Consider the following 27,950-nt stretch of genomic DNA (forward strand, 5'->3'; position numbering starts at 1 on the left):
TAGGCCTACCCACACAAGTGAGGTATAATTTTTATCGGGAGACGTGGGGGAACGCTGGGTGGAAGGAAATTTGTGGCTCCTCTCAGATTCCAGAACTTTCTGCCACAGAAATGTGAGGAACATGTGTTTTTTTAGCCAATTTTTGAGCTTTGCAAAGGATTCTGGGTAACAGAACCTGGTCCGAGCCCCGCCAGTCACCCCTCCTTGGATTCCCCTAGGTCTCTAGTTTTCAGAAATGTACAGGTTTGGTAGGTTTCCCTAGGTGCCGGCTGAGCCAGAGGCCAAAATCTACAGGTAGTCACTTCGCAAAAAACACCTCTGTTTTCTTCCAAAATTTTGGTGGTGTCCACGTTGCGCTTTGGGGCGTTTCCTGTCGCGGGCGCTAGGCCTACCCACGCAAGTGAGGTATCATTTTTATCGGGAGACTTGGGGGAACGCTGGGTAGAAGGAAATTTGTGGCTCCTCCCAGATTCCAGAACTTTCTGCCACAGAAATGTGAGGAACATGTGTTTTTTTTAGCCAATTTTTGAGCTTTGCAAAGGATTCTGGGTAACAGAACCTGGTCCGAGCCCCGCCAGTCACCCCTCCTTGGATTCCCCTAGGTCTCTAGTTTTCAGAAATGCACAGGTTTGGTAGGTTTCCCTAGGTGGCGGCTGAGCTAGAGGCCAAAATCTACAGGTAGGCACTTTGCTAAAAACAGGTCTGTTTTCTGTGATGTGTCCACGTTGCGCTTTGGGGCGTTTCCTGTCGCGGGCGCTAGGCCTACCCACACAAGTGAGGTATCATTTTTATCGGGAGACGTGGGGGAACGCTGGGTGGAAGGAAATTTGTGGCTCCTCCCAGATTCCAGAACTTTCTGCCACAGAAATGTGAGGAACATGTGTTTTTTTTGCCAATTTTTGAGCTTTGCAAAGGATTCTGGGTAACAGAACCTGGTCCGAGCCCCGCCAGTCACCCCTCCTTGGATTCCCCTAGGTCTCTAGTTTTCAGAAATGCACAGGTTTGGTAGGTTTCCCTAGGTGGCGGCTGAGCTAGAGGCCAAAATCTACAGGTAGGCACTTTGCTAAAAACAGGTCTGTTTTCTGTGATGTGTCCACGTTGCGCTTTGGGGCGTTTCCTGTCGCGGGCGCTAGGCCTACCCACACAAGTGAGGTATCATTTTTATCGGGAGACGTGGGGGAACGCTGGGTGGAAGGAAATTTGTGGCTCCTCTCAGATTCCAGAACTTTCTGCCACAGAAATGTGAGGAACATGTGTTTTTTTAGCCAATTTTTGAGCTTTGCAAAGGATTCTGGGTAACAGAACCTGGTCCGAGCCCCGCCAGTCACCCCTCCTTGGATTCCCCTAGGTCTCTAGTTTTCAGAAATGTACAGGTTTGGTAGGTTTCCCTAGGTGCCGGCTGAGCTAGAGGCCAAAATCTACAGGTAGTCACTTCGCAAAAAACACCTCTGTTTTCTTCCAAAATTTTGGTGGTGTCCACGTTGCGCTTTGGGGCGTTTCCTGTCGCGGGCGCTAGGCCTACCCACGCAAGTGAGGTATCATTTTTATCGGGAGACTTGGGGGAACGCTGGGTGGAAGGAAATTTGTGGCTCCTCCCAGATTCCAGAACTTTCTGCCACAGAAATGTGAGGAACATGTGTCTTTTTTAGCCAATTTTTGAGCTTTGCAAAGGATTCTGGGTAACAGAACCTGGTCCGAGCCCCGCCAGTCACCCCTCCTTGGATTCCCCTAGGTCTCTAGTTTTCAGAAATGCACAGGTTTGGTAGGTTTCCCCAGGTGGCGGCTGAGCTAGAGGCCAAAATCTACAGGTAGGCACTTTGCTAAAAACAGGTCTGTTTTCTGTGATGTGTCCACGTTGCGCTTTGGGGCGTTTCCTGTCGCGGGCGCTAGGCCTACCCACACAAGTGAGGTATAATTTTTATCGGGAGACGTGGGGGAACGCTGGGTGGAAGGAAATTTGTGGCTCCTCTCAGATTCCAGAACTTTCTGCCACAGAAATGTGAGGAACATGTGTTTTTTTAGCCAATTTTTGAGCTTTGCAAAGGATTCTGGGTAACAGAACCTGGTCCGAGCCCCGCCAGTCACCCCTCCTTGGATTCCCCTAGGTCTCTAGTTTTCAGAAATGTACAGGTTTGGTAGGTTTCCCTAGGTGCCGGCTGAGCTAGAGGCCAAAATCTACAGGTAGTCACTTCGCAAAAAACACCTCTGTTTTCTTCCAAAATTTTGGTGGTGTCCACGTTGCGCTTTGGGGCGTTTCCTGTCGCGGGCGCTAGGCCTACCCACGCAAGTGAGGTATCATTTTTATCGGGAGACTTGGGGGAATGCTGGGTGGAAGGAAATTTGTGGCTCCTCCCAGATTCCAGAACTTTCTGCCACAGAAATGTGAGGAACATGTGTTTTTTTTAGCCAATTTTTGAGCTTTGCAAAGGATTCTGGGTAACAGAACCTGGTCCGAGCCCCGCCAGTCACCCCTCCTTGGATTCCCCTAGGTCTCTAGTTTTCAGAAATGCACAGGTTTGGTAGGTTTCCCTAGGTGGCGGCTGAGCTAGAGGCCAAAATCTACAGGTAGGGACTTTGCTAAAAACAGGTCTGTTTTCTGTGATGTGTCCACGTTGCGCTTTGGGGCGTTTCCTGTCGCGGGCGCTAGGCCTACCCACACAAGTGAGGTATCATTTTTATCGGGAGACGTGAGGGAACGCTGGGTGGAAGGAAATTTGTGGCTCCTCTCAGATTCCAGAACTTTCTGCCACAGAAATGTGAGGAACATGTGTTTTTTTAGCCAATTTTTGAGCTTTGCAAAGGATTCTGGGTAACAGAACCTGGTCCGAGCCCCGCCAGTCACCCCTCCTTGGATTCCCCTAGGTCTCTAGTTTTCAGAAATGTACAGGTTTGGTAGGTTTCCCTAGGTGCCGGCTGAGCCAGAGGCCAAAATCTACAGGTAGTCACTTCGCAAAAAACACCTCTGTTTTCTTCCAAAATTTTGGTGGTGTCCACGTTGCGCTTTGGGGCGTTTCCTGTCGCGGGCGCTAGGCCTACCCACGCAAGTGAGGTATCATTTTTATCGGGAGACTTGGGGGAACGCTGGGTAGAAGGAAATTTGTGGCTCCTCCCAGATTCCAGAACTTTCTGCCACAGAAATGTGAGGAACATGTGTTTTTTTTTAGCCAATTTTTGAGCTTTGCAAAGGATTCTGGGTAACAGAACCTGGTCCGAGCCCCGCCAGTCACCCCTCCTTGGATTCCCCTAGGACTCTAGTTTTCAGAAATGCACAGGTTTGGTAGGTTTCCCTAGGTGGCGGCTGAGCTAGAGGCCAAAATCTACAGGTAGGCACTTTGCTAAAAACAGGTCTGTTTTCTGTGATGTGTCCACGTTGCGCTTTGGGGCGTTTCCTGTCGCGGGCGCTAGGCCTACCCACACAAGTGAGGTATCATTTTTATCGGGAGACGTGGGGGAACGCTGGGTGGAAGGAAATTTGTGGCTCCTCCCAGATTCCAGAACTTTCTGCCACAGAAATGTGAGGAACATGTGTTTTTTTTGCCAATTTTTGAGCTTTGCAAAGGATTCTGGGTAACAGAACCTGGTCCGAGCCCCGCCAGTCACCCCTCCTTGGATTCCCCTAGGTCTCTAGTTTTCAGAAATGCACAGGTTTGGTAGGTTTCCCTAGGTGGCGGCTGAGCTAGAGGCCAAAATCTACAGGTAGGCACTTTGCTAAAAACAGGTCTGTTTTCTGTGATGTGTCCACGTTGCGCTTTGGGGCGTTTCCTGTCGCGGGCGCTAGGCCTACCCACACAAGTGAGGTATCATTTTTATCGGGAGACGTGGGGGAACGCTGGGTGGAAGGAAATTTGTGGCTCCTCTCAGATTCCAGAACTTTCTGCCACAGAAATGTGAGGAACATGTGTTTTTTTAGCCAATTTTTGAGCTTTGCAAAGGATTCTGGGTAACAGAACCTGGTCCGAGCCCCGCCAGTCACCCCTCCTTGGATTCCCCTAGGTCTCTAGTTTTCAGAAATGTACAGGTTTGGTAGGTTTCCCTAGGTGCCGGCTGAGCTAGAGGCCAAAATCTACAGGTAGTCACTTCGCAAAAAACACCTCTGTTTTCTTCCAAAATTTTGGTGGTGTCCACGTTGCGCTTTGGGGCGTTTCCTGTCGCGGGCGCTAGGCCTACCCACACAAGTGAGGTATCATTTTTATCGGGAGACTTGGGGGAACGCTGGGTGGAAGGAAATTTGTGGCTCCTCCCAGATTCCAGAACTTTCTGCCACAGAAATGTGAGGAACATGTGTCTTTTTTAGCCAATTTTTGAGTTTTGCAAAGGATTCTGGGTAACAGAACCTGGTCCGAGCCCCGCCAGTCACCCCTCCTTGGATTCCCCTAGGTCTCTAGTTTTCAGAAATGCACAGGTTTGGTAGGTTTCCCCAGGTGGCGGCTGAGCTAGAGGCCAAAATCTACAGGTAGGCACTTTGCTAAAAACAGGTCTGTTTTCTGTGATGTGTCCACGTTGCGCTTTGGGGCGTTTCCTGTCGCGGGCGCTAGGCCTACCCACACAAGTGAGGTATAATTTTTATCGGGAGACGTGGGGGAACGCTGGGTGGAAGGAAATTTGTGGCTCCTCTCAGATTCCAGAACTTTCTGCCACAGAAATGTGAGGAACATGTGTTTTTTTAGCCAATTTTTGAGCTTTGCAAAGGATTCTGGGTAACAGAACCTGGTCCGAGCCCCGCCAGTCACCCCTCCTTGGATTCCCCTAGGTCTCTAGTTTTCAGAAATGTACAGGTTTGGTAGGTTTCCCTAGGTGCCGGCTGAGCTAGAGGCCAAAATCTACAGGTAGTCACTTCGCAAAAAACACCTCTGTTTTCTTCCAAAATTTTGGTGGTGTCTACGTTGCGCTTTGGGGCGTTTCCTGTCGCGGGCGCTAGGCCTACCCACGCAAGTGAGGTATCATTTTTATCGGGAGACTTGGGGGAACGCTGGGTGGAAGGAAATTTGTGGCTCCTCCCAGATTCCAGAACTTTCTGACACAGAAATGTGAGGAACATGTGTTTTTTTTAACCAATTTTGGAGCTTTGCAAAGGATTCTGGGTAACAGAACCTGGTCCGAGCCCCGCCAGTCACCCCTCCTTGGATTCCCCTAGGTCTCTAGTTTTCAGAAATGCAGAGGTTTGGTAGGTTTCCCTAGTTGGCGGCTGAGCTAGAGGCCAAAATCTACAGGTAGGGACTTTGCTAAAAACAGGTCTGTTTTCTGTGATGTGTCCACGTTGCGCTTTGGGGCGTTTCCTGTCGCGGGCGCTAGGCCTACCCACACAAGTGAGGTATCATTTTTATCGGGTGACGTGGGGGAACGCTGGGTGGAAGGAAATTTGTGGCTCCTCTCAGATTCCAGAACTTTCTGCCACAGAAATGTGAGGAACATGTGTTTTTTTAGCCAATTTTTGAGCTTTGCAAAGGATTCTGGGTAACAGAAACTGGTCCGAGCCCCGCCAGTCACCCCTCCTTGGATTCCCCTAGGTCTCTAGTTTTCAGAAATGTACAGGTTTGGTAGGTTTCCCTAGGTGCCGGCTGAGCCAGAGGCCAAAATCTACAGGTAGTCACTTCGCAAAAAACACCTCTGTTTTCTTCCAAAATTTTGGTGGTGTCCACGTTGCGCTTTGGGGCGTTTCCTGTCGCGGGCGCTAGGCCTACCCACGCAAGTGAGGTATCATTTTTATCGGGAGACTTGGGGGAACGCTGGGTGGAAGGAAATTTGTGGCTCCTCCCAGATTCCAGAACTTTCTGCCACAGAAATGTGAGGAACATGTGTTTTTTTTAGCCAATTTTTGAGCTTTGCAAAGGATTCTGGGTAACAGAACCTGATCCGAGCCCCGCCAGTCACCCCTCCTTGGATTCCCCTAGGTCTCTAGTTTTCAGAAATGCACAGGTTTGGTAGGTTTCCCTAGGTGGCGGCTGAGCTAGAGGCCAAAATCTACAGGTAGGCACTTTGCTAAAAACAGGTCTGTTTTCTGTGATGTGTCCACGTTGCGCTTTGGGGCGTTTCCTGTCGCGGGCGCTAGGCCTACCCACACAAGTGAGGTATCATTTTTATCGGGAGACGTGGGGAAACGCTGGGTGGAAGGAAATTTGTGGCTCCTCCCAGATTCCAGAACTTTCTGCCACAGAAATGTGAGGAACATGTGTTTTTTTTAGCCAATTTTTGAGCTTTGCAAAGGATTCTGGGTAACAGAACCTGGTCCGAGCCCCGCCAGTCACCCCTCCTTGGATTCCCCTAGGTCTCTAGTTTTCAGAAATGCACAGGTTTGGTAGGTTTCCCTAGGTGGCGGCTGAGCTAGAGGCCAAAATCTACAGGTAGGCACTTTGCTAAAAACAGGTCTGTTTTCTGTGATGTGTCCACGTTGCGCTTTGGGGCGTTTCCTGTCGCGGGCGCTAGGCCTACCCACACAAGTGAGGTATCATTTTTATCGGGAGACGTGGGGGAACGCTGGGTGGAAGGAAATTTGTGGCTCCTCTCAGATTCCAGAACTTTCTGCCACAGAAATGTGAGGAACATGTGTTTTTTTAGCCAAATTTTGAGGTTTGCAAAGGATTCTGGGTAACAGAACCTGGTCCGAGCCACACAAATCTCCCCATCTTGGATTCCCCTAGGTCTCTAGCTTTCAGAAATGCACAGGTTTGGTAGGTTTCCCTAGGTGGCGGCTGAGCTAGAGGCCAAAATCTACAGGTAGGCACTTTGCTAAAAACAGGTCTGTTTTCTGTGATGTGTCCACATTGCGCTTCGGGGTGTTTCCTGCCGCGGGCGCTAGGCCTACCCACACAAGTGAGGTATCATTTTTATCGGGAGACGTGGGGGAACGCTGGGTGGAAGGAAATTTGTGGCTCCTCTCAGATTCCAGAACTTTCTGCCACAGAAATTTGAGGAACATGTGTTTTTTTAGCCAAATTTTGAGGTTTGCAAAGGATTCTGGGTAACAGAACCTGGTCCGAGCCACACAAATCACCCCATCTTGGATTCCCCTAGGTCTCTAGTTTTCAGAAATGCACAGGTTTGGTAGGTTTCCCTAGGTGGCGGCTGAGCTAGAGGCCAAAATCTACAGGTAGGCACTTTGCTAAAAACAGGTCTGTTTTCTTTGATGTGTCCACATTGCGCTTTGGGGTGTTTCCTGTCGCGGGCGCTAGGCCTACCCACACAAGTGAGGTATCATTTTTATCGGGAGACGTGGGGGAACGCTGGGTGGAAGGAAATTTGTGGCTCCTCTCAGATTCCAGAACTTTCTGCCACAGAAATGTGAGGAACATGTTTTTTTTAGCCAAATTTTGAGGTTTGCAAAGGATTCTGGGTAACAGAACCTGGTCCGAGCCACACTAATCACCCCATCTTGGATTCCCCTAGGTCTCTAGTTTTCAGAAATGCACAGGTTTGGTAGGTTTCCCTAGGTGGCGGCTGAGCTAGAGGCCAAAATCTACAGGTAGGCACTTTGCTAAAAACAGGTCTGTTTTCTGTGATGTGTCCACGTTGCGCTTTGGGACGTTTCCTGTCGCGGGCGCTAGGCCTACCCACACAAGTGAGGTATCATTTTTATCGGGAGACTTGGGGGAACATAGAATAGCAAAACAAGTGTTATTGCCCCTTGTCTTTCTCTACATTTTTCCCTTCCAAATGTAAGACAGTGTTTAAAAAAGACGTCTATTTGAGAAATGCCCTGTAATTCACATGCTAGTATGGGCATCCCGGAATTCAGAGATGTGCAAATAACCACTGCTTCTCAACACCTTATCTTGTGCCCATTTTGGAAATACAAAGGTTTTCTTGATAGCTATTTTTTACTCTTTATATTTCAGCAAATGAATTGCTGTATACCCGGCATAGAATGAAAACCCACTGCAGGGTGCAGGTCATTTATTGGCTCTGGGTACCTAGAGTTCTTGATGAACCTACAAGCCCTATATATCCCCGCAACCAGAATAGTCCAGCAGACGTAACGGTATATTGCTTTCGAAAATCTGACATTGCAGGAAAAAGTTACAGAGTAAAACTTAGAGAAAAATTGATGTTTTTTTCACCTCAATTTCAATATTTTTCTTTTTCAGTTGTTATTTTCTGTAGGAAACCCTTGTAGGATCTACACAAATTACCCCTTGCTGAATTCAGAATTTTGTCTACTTTTCAGAAATGTTGCGGTTTATGGGATCCAGCGTTGGTTTCATGCCCATTTCTGTCACTGACTGGAAGGAGGCTGAAAGCACAAAAAATCGTAAAAATGGGGTATGTCCCAGTAAAATGCCAAAATTGGGTTGAAAAATTGGGTTTTCTGATTCAAGTCTGCCTGTTCCTGAAAGCTGGGAAGCTGGTGATTTTATCACCGCAAACCCTTTGTTGATGCCCTTTTCAGGGAAAAAACCACAAGCCTTCTTCTGCAGCCCATTTTTCCAATTTTTTTTAAAAAAATGAAATTTTCACTGTTTTTTGGCTAATTTCTTGGCCTCCTTCTGGGGAACCCACAAAGTCTGGGTACCTCTAGAATCCCTAGGATGTTGGAAAAAAAGGACGCAAATTTGGCGTGGGTAGCTTACGTGAACAAAAAGTTATGAGGGCCTAAGCGCGAACTGCTCCAAATAGCCAAAAAAAGGCTCGGCACAGGAGGGGGAAAAGGCCTGGCAGCGAAGGGGTTAAACAAGATATAGAAACTGTCAGTGCAATACATCTGTTTCAAAGGAGTATGCAGCTTCTTAGCTCATACAATAAGAAGCTTTTAATGATGTGCATCAAATAGAAAAAGAGAACAAAAAAGTAACCAAGAAGAAAAAAAAACAAAAAAAAACTATACATTAAATAACTGTGGTCACTCTGGTCTTTTTGTATGTGTGCATAATGGCGTTTGAACATTAGGATTGTCGTTGGGTTGCCTGGGGGGATGAAGGTGCACAGTTTATGTGGGTACAGGTTTTAAATAAAGGTGCATGTTCTTGCGTGGGCATGGCATATGCATGTTCATTTGGGGGAGTTTATGGCCATATTGTCTTGATGAATCTAGCTAGTTCTTTAGGTTATGTGACCATTGAATGTTCTATTATGGGTGCTTGTTAGTGAAGGAAATGTAGGGAGTCATGGGGGGAACATGTTGTCTCTAGTTTCTATTTTAACCACAAAGCTGTCCCATATTTCGATTCCTTCCTGTGGCTGGCCCGTCTGTTGTACTTTTTTCAGTGTATGGGCTCCTGCTTGTGTACGGTAATATAGGTCGCGCAGCCAGGTTATGTAAGGAGGAGTTTGGGGCGGCTTCCAATGTATAGCGATCAGGCGTTTGTATGCTACAAACACCAGATCTATGAATTTGTGTTGGTGTTTATCACCTTTGGTGGAGTGGCGGATTCCTAGGAGACATGATTCTGGGGAGGGGGTGAGTGCATGATCAGCAATTTCTGAGGTAGTTTCTGTGATTTTCTGCCAGCTTGCATTTATTGAGGAGCATTCCCAGACCATGTGGTAGAAATTGGCAGTGGATGCTGCACATCTAGGACATTCCGATTTGGCATTGGGGTAAATTCTGTTGATGCGTCCTGGAGATAAATATGTCTGATGAATATAATTAAATTGAGTGTATCTCAGTCTGGTGTTTTGAGATACCGTTTTGACAGTGGCTAGAATGATTTCCCATGTTTTTTGGGAGATTGGATCAGCTAGTGCGGTGTCCCATTGAGATTTAGCTGGTGTTAGGTTTACACGGGCATTTGCTGTTAGGTCTTTGTATATCCTTGAAATAGTACCCTTAGTGTTGCCTATTGTCAGGAGCATTGTGAGCAACCCGGATTCATCGGGTTCGTTATTACTATTGCCCCATAGGTCACGTATCAGTTTGGTGAAGGCCCCATACATTAAAAAAGCTCCGGTGTGCATTACTTCCAACTCTGCCTGTTCCGCAAAAGTTTTCATGTGGGAGTCAGAATATAGATCTCCCACATTTAGGGTTGCAGTTTTCCGTACATCATGGTGTAGTGCCAAATTCTGTATTTTCGGAATTTGTGATAGGGGTATTGTGGGTGAATATGGGTGAAAGTTGAACTTGCCCTGAACATGTCTTTTCCAGCAAAATTTAGCAGCTTCCAATATTGGGGATCTATTGGGCGGGGAGGGAGCGCCCTTTAACAATGTTGTTAATATCATTTGCGATGTTGTGTATCCCTCCATTGCTACGCTTTCTGGGGACGTTGGGTTGTTAAACCATGAAGCCATCCACTGTAGTTGGGCCGCTGCATAATACAGTTCCAGGTTTGGCATACCCAAACCACCTTCTGCTTGTGAGTGTTGTGCAATAGCCAGTGATACCCTTCGTCTATCTCTGCCCCATAGCAATTCAGTTAGCAGGGAATGCAGTTTATGGAAGAATGTACGTGGTAATGTCAGAGGGAAATAGTGAAATAGTACAGGAAACGCGGTAGGATTAGCATTTTAGCTATTGCGGTACGGCCCATGGGGGATAGTGGGAGCGATATCCAGAATGTCAGGGAGCTCCGGGTGGATCTAAGTAGACAATCTAGATTACCCTCCTTTAGGTCTTTCATAGAGTGATGGATCTGTATGCCTAAATACTTAAAGGTTGAAGCAGCCCAGGGTAGCTGATATTGGGGTAAACTGCTGTGGTGTTCATTTGGTATGGGTGTTAGGGGAAATATACATGATTTGGACCAATTTATATGTAGTCCCGACACCCGTGCAAAGCTATCTAGTATTAGCATTATTTCTGTGATAGATGTTGTGTGTTGGCGTAGGTAGATTAGGGCATCGTCGGCGTATAGTGACACAATATGATGTTGGGCCGCCTCTAGTATGCCCCATTTGTGAGCGTCTTTACGAAGTCTAATTGCCAGTGGTTCCATTGCAATAGAAAATAATAGGGGGGACAGTGGGCAGCCTTGCCGGGTGCCTCTGCCTATTGGGATGTCTTCGGATATAATTTGACCTGTTTTGACTCTTCCTGTGGGCTTGTGGTATAACGTCCGTTTATGAAGCCGCGCTGGAATCCAAATGCTTCTAATGTACAGTAGAGATTCTCCCAGCTGAGTGTGTCAAAAGCTTTTTCTATGTCTAGGGACACAGCTACTGCTTCCGTCCCGTTAGTGCCATGCATTAAGCGAATCAGTCTTCTAATATTTAAGAAGGTGCTTCTACCTGGTATGAACCCTGATTGATCTGAGTGTATTAGCTCCGACAGGTAAGGGAGAAGTCTAATTGCCAGGATTTTCCCTAGGAGTTTAAAATCAGAGTTAATAAGCGATAGGGGTCTGTATGAACTGACGTCTAAGGGATCACGGCCTGGTTTTGGGAGCACGGCTATTAGTGCTACTCGCATGGAATCTGGAAGATGCTTTCTGTTGTGTGCTTCATTAAACACCTCAAGAAGGGGTTGTAATAAATGGTTAGGGTATCATTTATAGTATTCTACTGGCAATCCGTCAGGGCCTGGGGCCTTGTTGCTTGCCATTTGCGAAAGAGCAGTTCGTAGCTCTTCTATTGTGATGGGGCCGTCTAGCACTTCTGAGTTGCTTATTATGTGTGGGTTTTGGGGAATCAATGTTAATAGTGTAGAAAGCTGTTGCTTAGGAGGGGGATTAGAGGTTTGATAAAGAGTGCAATAGTACGTATGGAAGGCTGTGTTAATTTCGACTTGGGTGTTGACGACACGGCCTGTGTGAAGTTTAATGGCTCCTATGGGTGCTGTCTGTATTGGTTGACGGACCAACCAAGCTAATAATTTTCCTGATCTGTCGCCCTCTGCGTGTTGTCTCGCCTGTAGGTGTCTGTAATCATGTTTGTATAGTCTGGTGTCTGTTTCTTTATAGTTTGCTCTGAGATCACTCAGTGTTCGCAGTGTGGATGGATTTATTGAGAGCTCGAACTCCGCCTTGCGCATTTTAATTTCTAATTCCTGTAGTTCTTTAGTGAGCACTTTTCTGACTCCTACTGTGGCCGCTAAACAGTGGCCACGGGTCACAGCTTTATGGGCATCCCATTCAGTAGCGCGTGTTGAGGCGGTGTCTTTGTTTACCGTAAAATAATTTGATAATCATTTGGATAACTCTGCTTTGAAGGGGGGTCTGTGAGGGCTTCTGATTGTAAGCGCCAAGTTGGAATACGGGCATGTGTGCGTCCCCATGTTATTGTGACATGCAGTGGATTGTGATCCGAAATAGTGCGAGCTAAGTATTCTGATTTATTTATTTTATGAATTATGGCAGGCGTTGTGAATAGCATGTCTATTCTTGTGCGTCTTTTATGTACTGATGAGTAATAAGAGTATTCGCGATGCGTGGGATGTCCCGCCCTCCATGTTTCTTTCAAGCCATTATTTGCAGCCCATTCTACTAGGTCGGCAGTTGTGCGCCTGGCTGGTGCAGTAATCAGTGGGGGAATTGATCGATCCACGTGTATGTCTAACACCGAGTTAAAATCCCCACCCCATATGCTAGGCTCAAATGGGTCTCTGAGTTTGCTGTTGTTGAGTATCCATAAACATTCGCGTTGGCCTGTGTTCGGGGTGTATAGAGCAAATATTGCTAATGGTTGACCATCTAGTTCCCCCTCCAGTATCACATACCTTCCGTTTGGATCAATCTGTGTGCAGGATATTACAAACAGGACCCCTGGTGCTATCAATATCGCCACCCCTCGGGCGTAGGATGAAAAAATGGTGCCATATATTTGGCCCTGCCATTTTGCGCGCAGGTTTTCTAGTAAGGCCCCGTTGAGGTGAGTCTCTTGCAGCAAGGCTATGTGTATCCGGTGTCGCTTAAGGTACGCATACATTTGTTGCCGTTTACGTATAGCTGCCATGCCTCTGATGTTCCATGTGATTTATATTGTGGAGTGTTTAAGTTGTGTTGGTGTGCCATGGTATGTGTGTTGTTTTGCTAAGTTAGGGGGATGTATTGTCTGTGTGTTGCGTTCTACCCAGCATTTCCAACTGTGCTTTATAATTAGGATATTACCGACTTTGGCAACAAGTACAATATTTGTGTTGTATGATTGTTTACCACACCTATTGCTACAATCATGGGTTACGATATGTGCATTGAGTGAATCACATCTAATAAAGTTTGAAACAACAACTATATATAACTGTAACTGTGCATACAACACGGCTGAAATAAAGCCTGTGTCTGCCTTTTTAAAGAATCTGTCCATATGGAGTGGGGGGCGCTGTGGACAAATGTATCAGAGTTGTCGAGCTTCTCGGCCTGTTCTGTTCCCTGTATTGGTGCGTCCCTACAGGCACCTCCGGCGGCTGCGGGTCCAGGCCTGGCAATTCTCCGCTTCCTTGCTAGTCATCAGGCTAGGTGGGCTTTTTACACTGTGAGGAAAACTGTTCCTGACTGTAAAGTTATTTTGGACTTTCCTGTTTAGAAAATATCATCTGCTGTGTGCGGGGTCAGGCAAGGGCCGCGGTTGGAGTCTGTGGAATCATATTGTTTTTCGAGGTCTGGCTCACCTTCGTTTTGGATGGACTGGGACGTTGGGGATGTGTTGATGAAGCGTGTTGTGGCCTGTAATAATGAAGAGCGTTCTGCTTGGGATTGTTCAGGTGAAGGCTTAACATCCTGTTTCCTCCGTGGCTTGCGCCTAGACTTAGGTGATGACCATTTTTCCACTGTGTTTCCCAAATTCGTTTGATCGGTCAGGCCTTTAGCGTGTAACCAAGACCAGGCGTCCTCAGGAGTATTGAAAAAGAGAGTACAATTGTCACTTTGGATACGCAATTTTGCAGGAAACAGAAGGGCATATTTGATGTTATGTTCATGCAGTCTTTCCTTGACCTTAAGAAAGGAGTTGCGTTTCTTCTGTACTTCTGCAGTGAAATCTGGGTAGGCCGTGATCTCTGCATTTTCGAAGCTTACAGGGCCTGATTTACGGAACAGTTGCAGGATAAGGTCTCCATCACAGAAGTTAAGGAGTCTTGCAATAAGCGGACAGGGCTGGGCCCCTGGAGGGGGTGTTCTTCCAGGCACTCTATGTGCTCTTTACACTGAGAAAATTTTTGGAATATTATTTTGTAGTATTGTTCAATAAATAGTTCTGCGCTGGGTTCTTCTGCCCGTTCTGGAAATCCCACGAATCGGAGATTGTTCCAGCGTGATCTACCTTCGGCGTCCTCGGCTCTGCGCTTTAGGACTTCAACTTCCGTTGTTACTGTCATTAGTTGTTGCCGAAGGTCATTTATCGATGGTGTTAACCGTGCCGTTTCTTTTTCGATCGTTGTTACTCTTTCCGCCAATGCTTTTTGGTCCATGCGTAGAAGGTTAACATCTTCCGTGATCGCTCCAATTTTCGCCTCCAATGTAGATTTGGTATCTAGGATGGCTTGTAGTATTTTCTCGAATTGTCTCAAGCTTCTGAAGTGCCTGGTGTGTGACCGAGGACTCCGTCGGTGGAGTAGGCTCGTTTGATTCCATGTTTCTTGGTGGCGCTCACGGGGTCTTTGGTTTGCCCATTAAAGGAGCGAGTATAGTTTGATTCGTTGCTAGTGAATTGGCGCGGCACTTATAGGTCAGTCCGAAAGCAGTATTGATCGAATTCGTCGATGTTTTTCTAGTTCCGTTATGTTCAGGTTTTTACTTCAGCAATGATGATCTGGCCTGTCCCTCGTAGAGATTTTGGTACTGTTGAATGTTGCACACACAGTGTACTTTTATTCTGTAGCGAGCGGTAGTTGTTGGAAGCTGCCTGATGTGGGCAGCCGCAGTACGCTGTATGGGGCCCTAGTGGAGAGCCCGTTGCTGTGGGACAGTTGGTGCATCTTCTAGGCACTTGTGTGGTGTCTGGTATACGTTATGTGGCCCTGGGGTCCAATCAGTGCCACCGAAAGGGCTTGCAGTTGTATTCTACTAGGTGTAAATTATTTACAGGCGTTGAATATTTGGTGCGTAGCTTGCTGTGGGCAGCCGCGGCGCGCCACGCGGTGTCCCCACAGGCACCGCCCTGTTGCGGGATAGTTATTTTAGTCACCTGTGTGGTGTCTGATGCTCCTTCGGGGGCCCTGCGGCCCGGTCAATGACGCCGATAGGGCACGCAGTTATGGTATGCAGAGTGAAGAACTTTTGCAAGCGTTTAATATTTGATGCGTAGCTCGGGCCTCTCTTGCTCGCCTCTATGTCCGCGCTACGTCGCTGGTACCAACATGTATTGGGTGGTTGGGGACAGGTCCGCCATCCCCGGTCGCCACGGTCTGTCCGAAAGGCCTCCGAGGTCTCTCCTCGCTGGGTTCTCTCACCTGTCGCCTCTGCCTCACCGCCAGATCCCTTAGCCTGCACGCGGGTTCTGTCCTTGTTTCAGCTCCTCCTCCGTCCGGGGCGCTGGGGACACGGAGTCCGGCTCCTCGTGTGGCCACGCTGCCCGTCTTAGCGATTGGCCATCGCGCCTGTCTCCGCTATCACGACACCGCTTCTCAGGGGCATCCAGGGTGCGTTGCTGAGCCTATCCCTCGTAGAATTTTTGATGGTTTTGAATGTTGCGCACACGGTGTACTTTTATTTTGTAGCAGGCAGTGGTTGTTGGAGTACGCTGTATGGTGCCTTAACGGACAGCCTGTTGCTGTGCGCCCAATAGTGCGTCTTCTAAGCACTTGTTTGGTGTCTGATATACGTTGTGGGGCCCTGGGGTCCGTTCAGTGCCGCTGGAGGGGCTCGCCATTGTGCTCCATGAGGTGTAGGTTATTTACAAGCGTTGAATATTTGGTGCGAAGCTTGATGCAAACAAAAACGGTGCATTATGTGGTGTCATTACAGACACCGCGCTGTTGCGGGATAATTGTTGCGTCTTCTAGTCACCTGTGTGGTGTCTGATGCGCCTTTGGGAGCCCTGCGGCCCAGTCAGTGCCGCCGATAGGGCACACAGTTATGGTACTCAGAGTGAAGAATTTTTACAAGCGTTAAATATTTGATGCGTAGCTCGGGCTTCTCTGGCCTGCCTCTATGTTCGCAATACGCCGCTGCTGCTAACCGTGGGCTGGATGCGCCTCTCACTGGGCCAGGCCCCGTGTGCATTGGCTGGTCGGGGACAGGTCCGCCATCTTAGGCCGCCATGGCCTGTCCGGGAGGCCTCCGAGGTCTCTCCTTGCCTTCTCCAGGAGCTCTCACCTGTCTCTCGGATCTCGTGCTGCCGCTTCTGCCTCCTCACTAGCTCCTTTAGCCCGCACGCGGGTTCTGTCCTCGTTTCAGCTCCACCTCTGTCCGGGGCGCTGGGGCCACGTAGTCCGGGTCCTCGCGTGGCCATGCTGCCCGTCTTAGTGATTTGCCATCGCTCCTGTCTCCGCAGTCACGATACCGCTTCTCATTGGTGTCCAAGGTGTGTTTCAGGGCCGCCGGAAGGTACCGGTGGCCAGACGTTCGGCGGCTACCGTGTTTAAGCACCGCAGGCGTCTTTTGAAGGATTTTTATTCGGGCTGAGAGCGGAGCTGTGTTTTATGCGACCGCTCTGGCCGCCATGTTGCCACGCCCCCCATTTTCTTCCAAAGTTGATGCTGCATGCAGTGCAAGACACTGGGCAACCACACACTATAAGGGCCAATGGTTGTTGTGCTGTACAATTTGTACATTAAAACAACTGTTGAATGTATTAATGCAGTAAGATTTGGGGCAGTTTTTAATGTGTTTAGTATTTCAAGATTATACGTTACCACGGCTTTATAAACCTTGATTTCTCACTAAATTCATTTGCTTTCAAATGCTCCATTTGTCAATCTTTTTTCATTTTTTTCTTGGGAAGAGAATTCACTTTGGACACCGTATTTGTTCATTAAGCTTGCTTGCTTCACTTGCTACATAAAAGCTATACCAAACTTTTACGCCCCACCACTTTCAAATGTCACCAGCCACTACTGGCAGATAATCTGATACTTCCCCTAAAGCCAAACACTTAACAACATTTTGTTAGATTTAGAGTCAGAGTAGTAAATCTGCTCCATCCCTAAAGTCCAAGACTTTCCCCAGCATGGTTAAGGTTAGAGTGGGAATAGTAGACCTGAACCCAGCCAAAGTTCATCTCTTTCTTAAAAGTGGTTAGGTCTGGAGTTAAAAAACGTAATTACATAAATAGTTGTTAGTGTGGGTATGTAGAATAGTTTCAAGCTACTAAAGCTTTATTTAATTTAGTCATGATGTAAACTTTTTTTTTACTATTTTTCATTTCTATTATTTTTGTACATTGTTAAACAAAAAGTTTTTTATAACTTTTTTTAATTGAAGTTCATATGTGTTTTATATTAAAGTACACTTTTTAACATTTCTAATAAAGAATAATATGTATTTTTCCATTTAAATTTTTTGTAGATATTTTCATGCATAATGTTTGATTTTATTTTACCAGCTGCTTATTTTTGTAATCTCGTTTCATCATATTTGGTTGCCAGTGGCAATATAAGTTAGCAGTTTCTTGCTGCAATTCTTGGATAAAAAGTATGTTTAATTTTAATCTATTTTCTGTGCCTACTTCTTAATACTCTGCATCTATTTTCTATACTCCCTCCTCAGGGAGGTAGTATATTGTTAGTTTTGTGTTTGTTTATGTGTATCTCTTGTAGTTGTTTGAAGTGCGTGCAGTAGGCCTAAATTGAATTATTCTATATATATTAGCAATTTTAGGTAGAATGGTGTATTTTAGATATTTTTAGGTATTTCAATTTGTTTCTAAGTGTTTATGTAGGATATGATTGTTTTGAGGAAGGACTTTTCTGTTTTCTTTCTTTTACAGGACTTATAAAAGAAGTCTAGATTCCATATCTGGATGGTCAATTATATATTTTGTTTCACATAGACAAACATTATTTTTTAACCAACTGTTAATATTATTTTTTCTTGTTTTATACAGTTTTCATACGGCAGTGCTAGACTTTTTATTGTTTTTATTTTTGGATGATTTGCCAGAATTGTATTTGGTCACATTGGATGGATTATACTTTTTTTTTTTATGTTTGCATTTCTATCGGATACCTTTTCAAAGAAATTTTGGTAGATCATATTTTGCTATGGCTATTACATTGCATACAAAGGACTTCAGCTGCAAAACCATTAGTAATGCTATTTTGTATTTATTTTTCAATTATTATTTATTTGTTTGAGTGTTCGTTTTTAATTGTATTGTGTTTGCTAATATTTTGAAATGTTGTACTTATGTATAATGCACAGACAGAAGACAGAGCGGCTAGCTAACACTCCAGCTGACTTTTGCAGACTTTGGGGGTCATTAAGAGTTTGGTGGACAGAAACATCCGATTGCCATACTCCCGATGAGGAAACCGCTGTTGTGCTGGCGTTCTCCCCCTCTGCCTCATTACAACTTTCCCACTGGGCTGACACCGTGGGTCAGCCCAGGGGGAAAGGTGCCGCAGCATTGTTCTAAGCTCATAATTGATCCAGTGGCAATGCTGCCGCATTTAGGGTGCACCAGCACCCTTGAAATGCGCACTGTCTGGGGAAAAGAAAGGCAAACCCAGCGAGTAGCACAGACTTACAACAAAAATAATCATCCATAGGCGGTGCAGTGGCCCCCCCCTGTGAATCCCTGCACTTGTTCTCTGCCAGCCTTTTACTGGTGTTTAAAAACCGCATAAATAGGCTGGTGGAGAACTAGGTTGTGATCAACAGGGTGGCGCTAAGTTCAGCTCCGCCCTGGCTGATTACAACCTGGACTGCTGTCAGCCCATCGGGATCTTGGATCCTGCCGGGGACAGCAGTAGGTTGGCAGGTCTGTTCGTCAACCACGTAATGTGGTGGTCGGACAACCACAGCTGGCCCGGTCCAACTGCCACCGCAAGTCTGGTGGTCTTGTGACTTTCAGACTCATAAGCAGCCCCTTTGTGGCTGGGGTGGGACTTTATCCCCCAGCCTTCCATTCTCAGAGGGTGGGCCCCTGACACACTTTATAAATGTGACCACTTCCCCGCAGCGCAGGAGATAGAAGACAGAGCCGCTAACACTTCAACTGACTTTTGCTGACTTTTTGTTTGGGCCACAACGGCTGGGGTGGGACTTCGACCCCAGCCTTCCATTCTCAGTGGCCAGGCCCCTGACGCGCTTAATAAGCACTGCCACTTGCCCACAACACAGCAGATGGGAGACAGAGTGGCTAACTCCCCAGCTGACTTTTGCAGGCTTTGTGTTTGGGCCACAACGGGCTGGGGTGGGACTTTATTTCCTAGTCTTCTATTCTCAGAGGGCAGGCCCTTGACACACTTTACAAGCGCAGCCATTTCTCTGCAGCGCGGGACGCACCTGGGCTTGTGCCCAGTCAAAGACCGGGCCAAGACAGGCCTGTTTTAGCCTGTCATAGCCCAACAGAGGTCAGGCCAGGCCTATTCTCTTGTTTTTTTTGGTTTTCTATCTTTTGGCCCTTACTGCTACTGACTGATTGTGGCTCCGTTGGCTGCTTCCTCTTTCCGTATTAATTGTGTGAGTTAAATTTCCTTAACTTAATGGTGGTGACATGGGGTAAAGAAAGGCAAATCCTTGAGTAGAACAGACTTACAGCAAAAATATCCATGCACGACCATTGATAGTTTTTTGGTGAGGGCTGAGGATATTGTGGTTAGTGAAATAAAGCTTCCAGAGCTGCGTCTTTCATTGTCAACAGATGATTGTACAGCTGCTCTTTTATATCTGACATTCTTGCCCATGGAGGACACAATTTTAAGTGGTGAAGCTATAGCTGTCCCATTTCACATCAACAATTTTTCAAATGGATATGCAGGGTCTATTATAGGAGGCACGGGGTCATCTGTTTCAGCTCCATTAGAGGGTAATAAGTCAAATTATTCTGTTTCTATCATGAGCCCCTTGAACGCAGATGTGCTTCCTAAGCGAAGGAAAAGAGTGTCAAAACAAACGTTGAAAAGGGCCCGGAATCAGGTGAGATGCCCCACTCATTATTCACCTCATTTTCATCAGTTGATTTTTGGGCGTCCTTAATGAACCATGTAAGTGATCTTCTTGATGTTAAATTGCTCCCCATGTATGATTGTCTTGCCACCATTACAGCTAGTTTAAGTCAAATAGCCAAATATGGGGGAGAATGTCTTAGAACCGAAGGGATGGCTCAGACTTTCAAACATACTGTCCCGCCTACCTCACAGGATCCTGTACCCTTGGTCCTACAATCACCTACACCACCAATGCAGGCACTTGGAACTTGTTGAACTATGCCATAACCAGGCCAGTTGTTTAATTCACCCCTGTGATAGATTTCAGTCAAACTTCTCTCTACTGCTTAAGAACAGGTTTACTGTTCTGGTTGGCATGGAAGACAATGACTGACTGTTTTTAGGTGAGAAAAACGGGGCATTGATTTTCTTGAATCTGGGGGCAAACATTAATGACCCAAACGCCTCTTTACCAATTCGGCCAGGACTCAGTACCCACTCATCAGGAACTTAAAGGGGCAGCAAAGGAATACATTTTCTTTCATGTAACATTGCAGGGATAAGGTACAAACTTCAAAATGAGGATTGGCTGTCCTTTATTGAGAAATTCGATTTTACCTGTTGCCAGGAAACCTGGGCTTTTGATAACATTGCAACAAGTGGGTTAAAATCTTATTGTACAAATGCAATTCCATCTGCTGCTGGAAGAGGAAAAGGGGGCAGAGCCATTTTTGTGACATGGTCCATCAGGAACTTGAAAGTCTAAATATTTGCATCAGGGCCATGTTATCAAATGTTAAATATTTACCTGTTTAAATAGTTTAATAATCTTTTTATTTTAACTTTTTTTGGCACATCCAACAGGAATTATTGAAGAGCTGGGCAAATTAGTTGCAGATTCTGTTGAGAAGGGAAAAACTCACGCATCAGTAGTGTGGGTGGGTGTTTTTCATATCTCTAAGTGCCCTTATGATGGGTATCGGGTATGTGGATTCACTAATGCTCAAGATACTGGCACAGGCCATTTTGCACACAATTGTCTTAGGGTGATGTATTAAAACAATTGATTTTATTGTTAAATTTAACTTTCTCTTCGGATGCTCAGGGCAGTGGTAAAGAATATCCATCCACATTTATAGGTAGGGGCAAGGGTAGTATGATAGACTTTGTCCTGTTATCTAGGGATTCGGTCCAGCATCTCTTGGATTATGAAATGTGCTCCCTTTCATTCAGTAATCATACTGAAAAGGGGTTATGACTCCTTTAGAGCGGAAACCAGACTTGCAAGCACTCTGGATATGCCGACAGTTACCAGGTACATGCAAATATTTACAACCACAGGCGTGTAACCATATCTAACCTGGATAATAAATAAGGAGCATAGATTTTATCTTACCAGGTTACAACTTAATACAGTCCATTTTTAGAGGCTTTCCCCATAGGAGGCTCCTGGCACATTTCCCTCCCATGTTGCCCCGCGAGGCTGCTACTGACCAATCCCCCGCACTTTATGCTCTTTTGCACACTGTATGACTCCTTCTGAAGGCGTCTTCTGTGTCCAATTCTTTCAAAGAAGGTTGATTAGTAGTTTGCCATATGTTCTGTGTACCTTTGGTGTTTTTCCAGTGATTCTCCTGTTATAGTTGTAGGTCTTTTTAGGTTTTCTATGGTAAGGAGTTACCCACTTGCTTCTTCAGCAACTTGCAAATTATATTTTTAGTATAGTTCCTCTGGGCTCTTGTGAGGTTTTTCTTGCTTCCTTTAAGTCCTGTAAGTCATTCCTACTTGTCTTTCAGTGACGTTTGAAGGTGGTTGTGTTATTTAACATTTTCAACAATATCTTCTTTGCTATTGACATGCACTAGACAGATTATATTCTAACTTGGGTTAACTTGGGTTATGGAAAATTGGGTTATGGAAAATTAGTATTCACCTCAGACAGAGGACACCAATTGTTCCTCAGTCTTTAATCTTGAATGCTTCTGTGCAAATGTAAGTACACTGAAATATTACATTTTCAGGGAAAGGGTTTCTAATCTTTTTATCTTTCAATGCTTCCTAATTTTGTAATAGTTTTGTACATTAATATTTATAGAACCTTTGCTGCAAACATACTAGCTTAGCCAGTGTAAACTAAGGGTCTACTTTGTAGTTTGACAGATAGGGTACTCTGCCACTCTTCTCTAACAAGAAATATGCTGCCAATTTCAGCATCATTGAGGGGTTTTTAATCAAGAAACCACACTTCTTCATCCGTGGCATGAGATAGCCCCATCCAAGCAACATCTCTAACATTAACTGTCTTAGAGTGATTTCAATAGTATCTTAATCACAATGAAAGTATGTTCTCTGGGCTTCATCCTAGGCAGCCAATTCTTTATTTCCTCTTGAGAGACATATAAACAACTGCATTGAGGTTCCTGTTGAGCAGGGCCAATGCCTGGGCATTTCATTCCTTTCAAGTGAAGGGGGCCCCAGGTATTTGAGGACCTACATTCCCTGATGAAGAGATCTTTAAATCTGTAGCTCCAGGGAAAAATTTGTGGGTAGCAACCAGGTTGTGTTTATTCCCTGCCCCAAGGGCTCACCCAAAGCTTATAATTAAGAGTTTCTTTATCCTTTATTTTGCTGTCTTCATTTGTGGTTATTTTATGTTAGTGTCAGTAATAGTTTCCAATTGGAATGTTGTCTCCAGTATAGTTTGAAACCCCACACAGAACATACAATTTAATACCCAGTGTCTAAAGAATTATTTTACCTACTATTCCATTGTAGTTGGGTGGCTGAGTGTTCCCCTTTCTGCCTGAAAATGCCACCCACCTCTAAAACTTCTGTATTATGGGCCTCTTTACGAGTGTGGTAGTTTTACGACCACCACACTCGCGGTGACGGTTTGGACCGCCACCTGTGTGATGGTCTGACTGCCTCAAAACAACCCTGGCGGTCCGACCACAAGGAAACCGGCAGCTCCGCCAAGGTCCTGGATTCCAGTGGTCTGGAGGTGGCAGAGATCCTAATCATGGAGCTCTGCATATTACGACCTCATTCTCCGCCAGCCTTTTCATGGAGTTGTTACCGCCATGAAAAGGCTGTTGGAGAACAGGTGCAAGGGGCCACATGGGGACTCTCCACTGCCCATGCACTTGGCAGTGCAGCCCCCCCGCCTAGGAATCCATTGTGGTGTCTTGCAGTCTCTTCTGGTTCTCACATAATCTTTTATCACAACTTCTTGTGTGTTTCAGGAAACTTACTATGATTTACTCCTGTTTTCCTGGGCTCTGGGTTGGGTTATATTACTTTTCTTACACTCTCAGCACCCCTCTTCACACTACACTTGCCTAGGTGGGAAACCAACTTCCGCATTCCACTATTTTAGTAAATGGTTTGTGTTCCCCTAGGCCCATTGCAACCTATTGTGATTTTGACTATTTGCACTGTTTTCTGTTTGCTTACCTGTTTATGGATTCTAGTGTAGGTACGGTGTATATTACTTACCTCCTAAGGGAGTATAGTCTCTAAGGTATTTTTGGCATTTGTGTCACTAATACAAAGTACCTTTATTTTTGTAACACTGATTATTTTCTTTCATGTATGTGAGTACTGTGTGACTACAGTGGTATTGCAAGAGCTTTGCATGTCTCCTAGTTCAGCCTTGGCTGCTCTGCTACAACTACCTCTAGACAGCCTGGCTTCTTAACATTGACTACATTTCACTAATAAGGGATAACTGGACCTGGTATAAGGTGTAGGTACCTTTGGTACCCACTACAAACCAGGTCAGCCTCCTACATGTACCATATAATGTGAAGCTGCTACTATACAGGCATTGCAAGCTTCTCTTGAAAAAATTAATTCCTCACACAAGGTGTGGTTTGTGTTGATAAGACACATTTGATTTAAAAATAAGACTGCATATGGAAAATTACATTTACACACCGCTGATATATCATAACATGAGACAGCACATTTTTCCCAATTGCTTGCTGCGTTCAGCCTGCAGTGCGAACTAAGCCTTCTAAAATATGGGTGTCCTCTCCTGATTCACCTATCAGTTTATTTTCTTAATGTTTTGTGAAATAAAGTTTAGGTTACAAATTGTTTTTTTGAATCCAAATCTGCCCTCGGATTTTTGAGTGGCAGTCCCAGAGTGCTCTTGAGGTGTTTGAAATATAATAGCTGGAATTAGGAAGGTCATTAAGCACTGACTTATCTGTATGAAGATCCTAAAATACTTTATTTTATTCAGATCTGGACCAGGAGAAGAATTTACTGTAAAGGAACATTTCAAGAATTAAAGTAATTTCTGCAGTTTACTTTGGGAACTCATCATGTTGTGGCAATATTTTGCACATTATATTTATTAATTTGAATTCATGAGCACTTTTACTAAATTGCAAATACAAAAACTAACCGTATGAATATATTAATTGAATAAATACATATGGCACAGTCCTTCACAACAGGGCTGAAAAGAAATAAAAATGCAGCATTTACTTTAGGCTGGAAAGTCAGTGCTAGAAGACAAATTTTAAGATGTTTCTTAAAATAATCCAAAATCCTGATAATCGAATTTCAACCCACTGATCATTTCAGAACGTATGGGCAAGCAAAACAAGAAACCTAAACTATGAGGCCAGCCCTTAATTTGAGCCAGTGGTTGCAGGTGGTGCCCATTGGCATCATTTTTGGGTTTTGAGGCTAATTTTTCATCCTTTGCACAAGAGAGAGAAGCCCTGCAGCTAGCAAACTCTAATTGTTATAAGAGCTTCTAAATCAATGGTCTCAATATTTACCAACCTTGAAAGGGATCTACCCCCAGGTAAAACTGTCTGACCTTTGCATCACATGAATATATTAGTAGGATCCTCATCCTTTAGTCGCACCAGTGGCATGCTTCATCATTCGATCCTCACCCACTGCACCTAGCGTGGGTGGGCTCAACGCAGTTTGTATGCAGAGCTCTTACTAAAACCTAAGTACAAGTTAAAAAAAGCCTTCAGGATCCTACTGCTAGTTTAAGAATAAGGTTCATTAGCTGGGATAAAAACAGTATGATGTTTAAAGCGTGCAATGACTCCTAATATCTATAATTCAATAAGGTCAACATGTTTCAACCTGTTTCAAGTGCCACTCAGGCTCAGCAGGCTTTCTTTAAGCCCAAATACATCCGTAGAAATTCTACAGATTATAATATGTCCCAGTTCCTGATGATGGTCTACACAGTGCACTAAGCAGGAAGTATACAATCAAACAGACCATATAGAACCTTTCTCAATTAATGTTTTCTGAAACAGAAAAACACAAATACTCATTGTTAAGGGGTAATTACTGTCCCTGTTCATGTAGTTGGTTTATGAACACTGCAATTCTCATGTGCAAAACAAAGCCTGAAGTCACATGAGTTTCCCCAGATGATTGATTCAACATATATATATATGCACATAAACACACACATGAAAAAATAATACACATGAAAAAGTAATAAATAGCCAATCATGTTAAGTGTACACGCTAGTGTAAATCAAACCATATGTAATGTCTATGACACCTACATAACTCTGAACAAGTCAGGCTCCATGAGGCAGTGGGGGTGGGGCGATTTCTGTAGTCACACTCTATAGAAGTAAAAAACATAGGGGGTCATTTCGACTTTGGCGGGCGGTGGAGGCCGCCTGCCAAAGTTCCCCCGTCGGAAGACCGCGAGGGTCATTCCGACTTTCCCGCTGGGCAGGCGGGCGATCTCCAAAAGATCGCCCGCCGGCCCAGCGGGAAAGCCACTGCAAAGAGGAAGCCGGCTCCGAATGGAGCCGGCGGATTTGCAGGGGTGCGACGGGTGCAGTGGCACCTGTCGCGATTTTCAGTATCTGCAAAGCAGACACTGAAAATCTTTGTGGGGCCCTGTTAGGGGGCCCTGCACTGCCCATGCCAGTGGCATGGGCAGTGCAGGGGCCCCCAGGGGCCCCATGACACCCGTTCCCGCCATCCTGTTCCTGGCGGTAAAAACCACCAGGAACAGGGTGGCTGAAGGGGGTCGGAATCCCCCCAAGCAGCGCCGCCATGGAGGATTCCCTGGCCCAGGGGAAAACCGGCGGGAAACCGCCGGTTCCCCTTTAGCCACAGTCAGAATGGCCCAGGAAGCACCGCCAGCCTGTTGGCGGTGCTTCCGCGGTCCCCGGCCCTGGCGGTCATGGACCGCCAGGGTCGGAATGACCCCCATAATGTTTACCTAATTGTTCAGAGATGAAGGAACTTAAATGTCATGGTATCCCCTGTACTTACTACATCAAGGGATATCATCCTCCTAAACACTTATTCAGCTCCAAGTACTCCTCTAATGCTGCCCTGAGTCAGGCTGTCTTTTAAGCTGCGTGAGCATGCGAGGTCACATGATCCCACTAAGAAGATTACATTTCCTTATTGGCTGCTGGGGGTTTAGGCAGCTTAAAAGACAGCCCAACCAGGTTGGAGGCTCCCCTCTCTTGTGTAAAGGAGGGTAATACTAAAGAGAAGCTGAGGGTGATCCCTTTTTTGATGGCTACTCTTTCCCTCCTATGTTCTTATATGCTCATTTTTCATCATCAGACTTTGACCCAATAGAGAAAAACACAGAACGGGGGAAAGAAACAGAAAGAGAAAGACAAGAAAACAATGACAAAGGGAGAAAGTAGGGATGAAAAAATGTGCTGAAGGGGCAGAGAGTATATGGTGATCCATTTTTTAAAAGGATAAGAAAGTTGTATTGTCAGTTTGCTTGCCTAGAGTAAAAAATACGAGGGTAACAGAGTTCTCTAAATCAGACACACCACAGGATGACATCAATCTCCACTGAAGATGCTGAGGGGCATACTTAAGAGCCCCCAGAGCCACCAGAGCACCACTTTTTGTGATGCTCTGGTCACACAATGCCCTGCCCCACAGCAACACCCATTGCATTTTGACGCTGCCTCCGATTTGCGAGTTTTGGTAAACTTGAGGCAGCGCCAAATTCTAACGCCACCCCAGGGGTGGCATTAGGATGCCGCAATGGGGAGAAATGCTTTCATTTCTCCTTGTTTTTTGCTTTTTCAATGTGTGCTGCATTCTGCAGCACGCATAGAAAGAGAAAAATGCCAGAAATTATTATTTATGTGAGGGAATGTGTCCCTTCCTGCACTTAAACAATCACTCCAAAATTATGCTTTGGCACTTCTGTGTGTGCGGCATTCTGCGGCACACACAGAAGTGCCATATCACTGTATTCTAATAAATACGATGCATCCCTGCATTTTTAGAGTGACGCAGCGCTGGCAATTTTGGTGCAGCACCATGCTGCGCCATTTTTTTGTAAATCTGGCCCCAAGTTTCCATATGGAAAGACATTTTCATTTAGCTGTGCTTGACTCTGGTTAGATGTGGCCGAGTAGTCCAAGGCTGAATTCAAGAAAGTGCACAGCCGGCAGTTATGTGTGCACAACTTTAATAATGTTTCATTTAGATTTTCACAGCACAGTAAAGTATAAATGCAAAACAAGAACACAATGTTAACCACGATGCATCAATCTTACACAATTAATTTCACAATGAATTGGTAATTGTAAGAAACTCAGTTGTGGGTTGACTGAGGTGTGATCGCTGGTCAAGCAGAAACCACAGTTCTTGTCAGTGTAAGGTACAAGCACCCCACATTAACCTGTTCCTACCCTCTTGTAGCTTGGCACAGAGCAGTCAGGCTTACTTTGAAGGCAATGGTTAAAGTATTTCTGCAACTTTTCAAACAGTAAAAAAGAGAAAACACCACACAACACGGGTCCCAAACTAGCTTAGAAAATTATAACCCAATGTAATAAAATAACCAAGAGCAAAACATAAAAAATCCAATAAGCAGAACATGAGTTACGAATTTTAAAGACTAAACTGTTGAATAGCACTTGGAAGGAAAAAGCGCAAGCTGGGTATATTTGATCACATCTGGTCGCACCGAGACTCGACAAAGTCAAAAGTTCGGGCAGGCCACAATGGATTTCAAGCCAGCTACAGGGACCCAGTTAGGGCCACCGAACAAAATACCTTAAAT

Source organism: Pleurodeles waltl, chromosome 10 (genome assembly GCF_031143425.1).
Source record: "Pleurodeles waltl isolate 20211129_DDA chromosome 10, aPleWal1.hap1.20221129, whole genome shotgun sequence".
Taxonomy (NCBI): Eukaryota; Metazoa; Chordata; class Amphibia; order Caudata; family Salamandridae; genus Pleurodeles; species Pleurodeles waltl.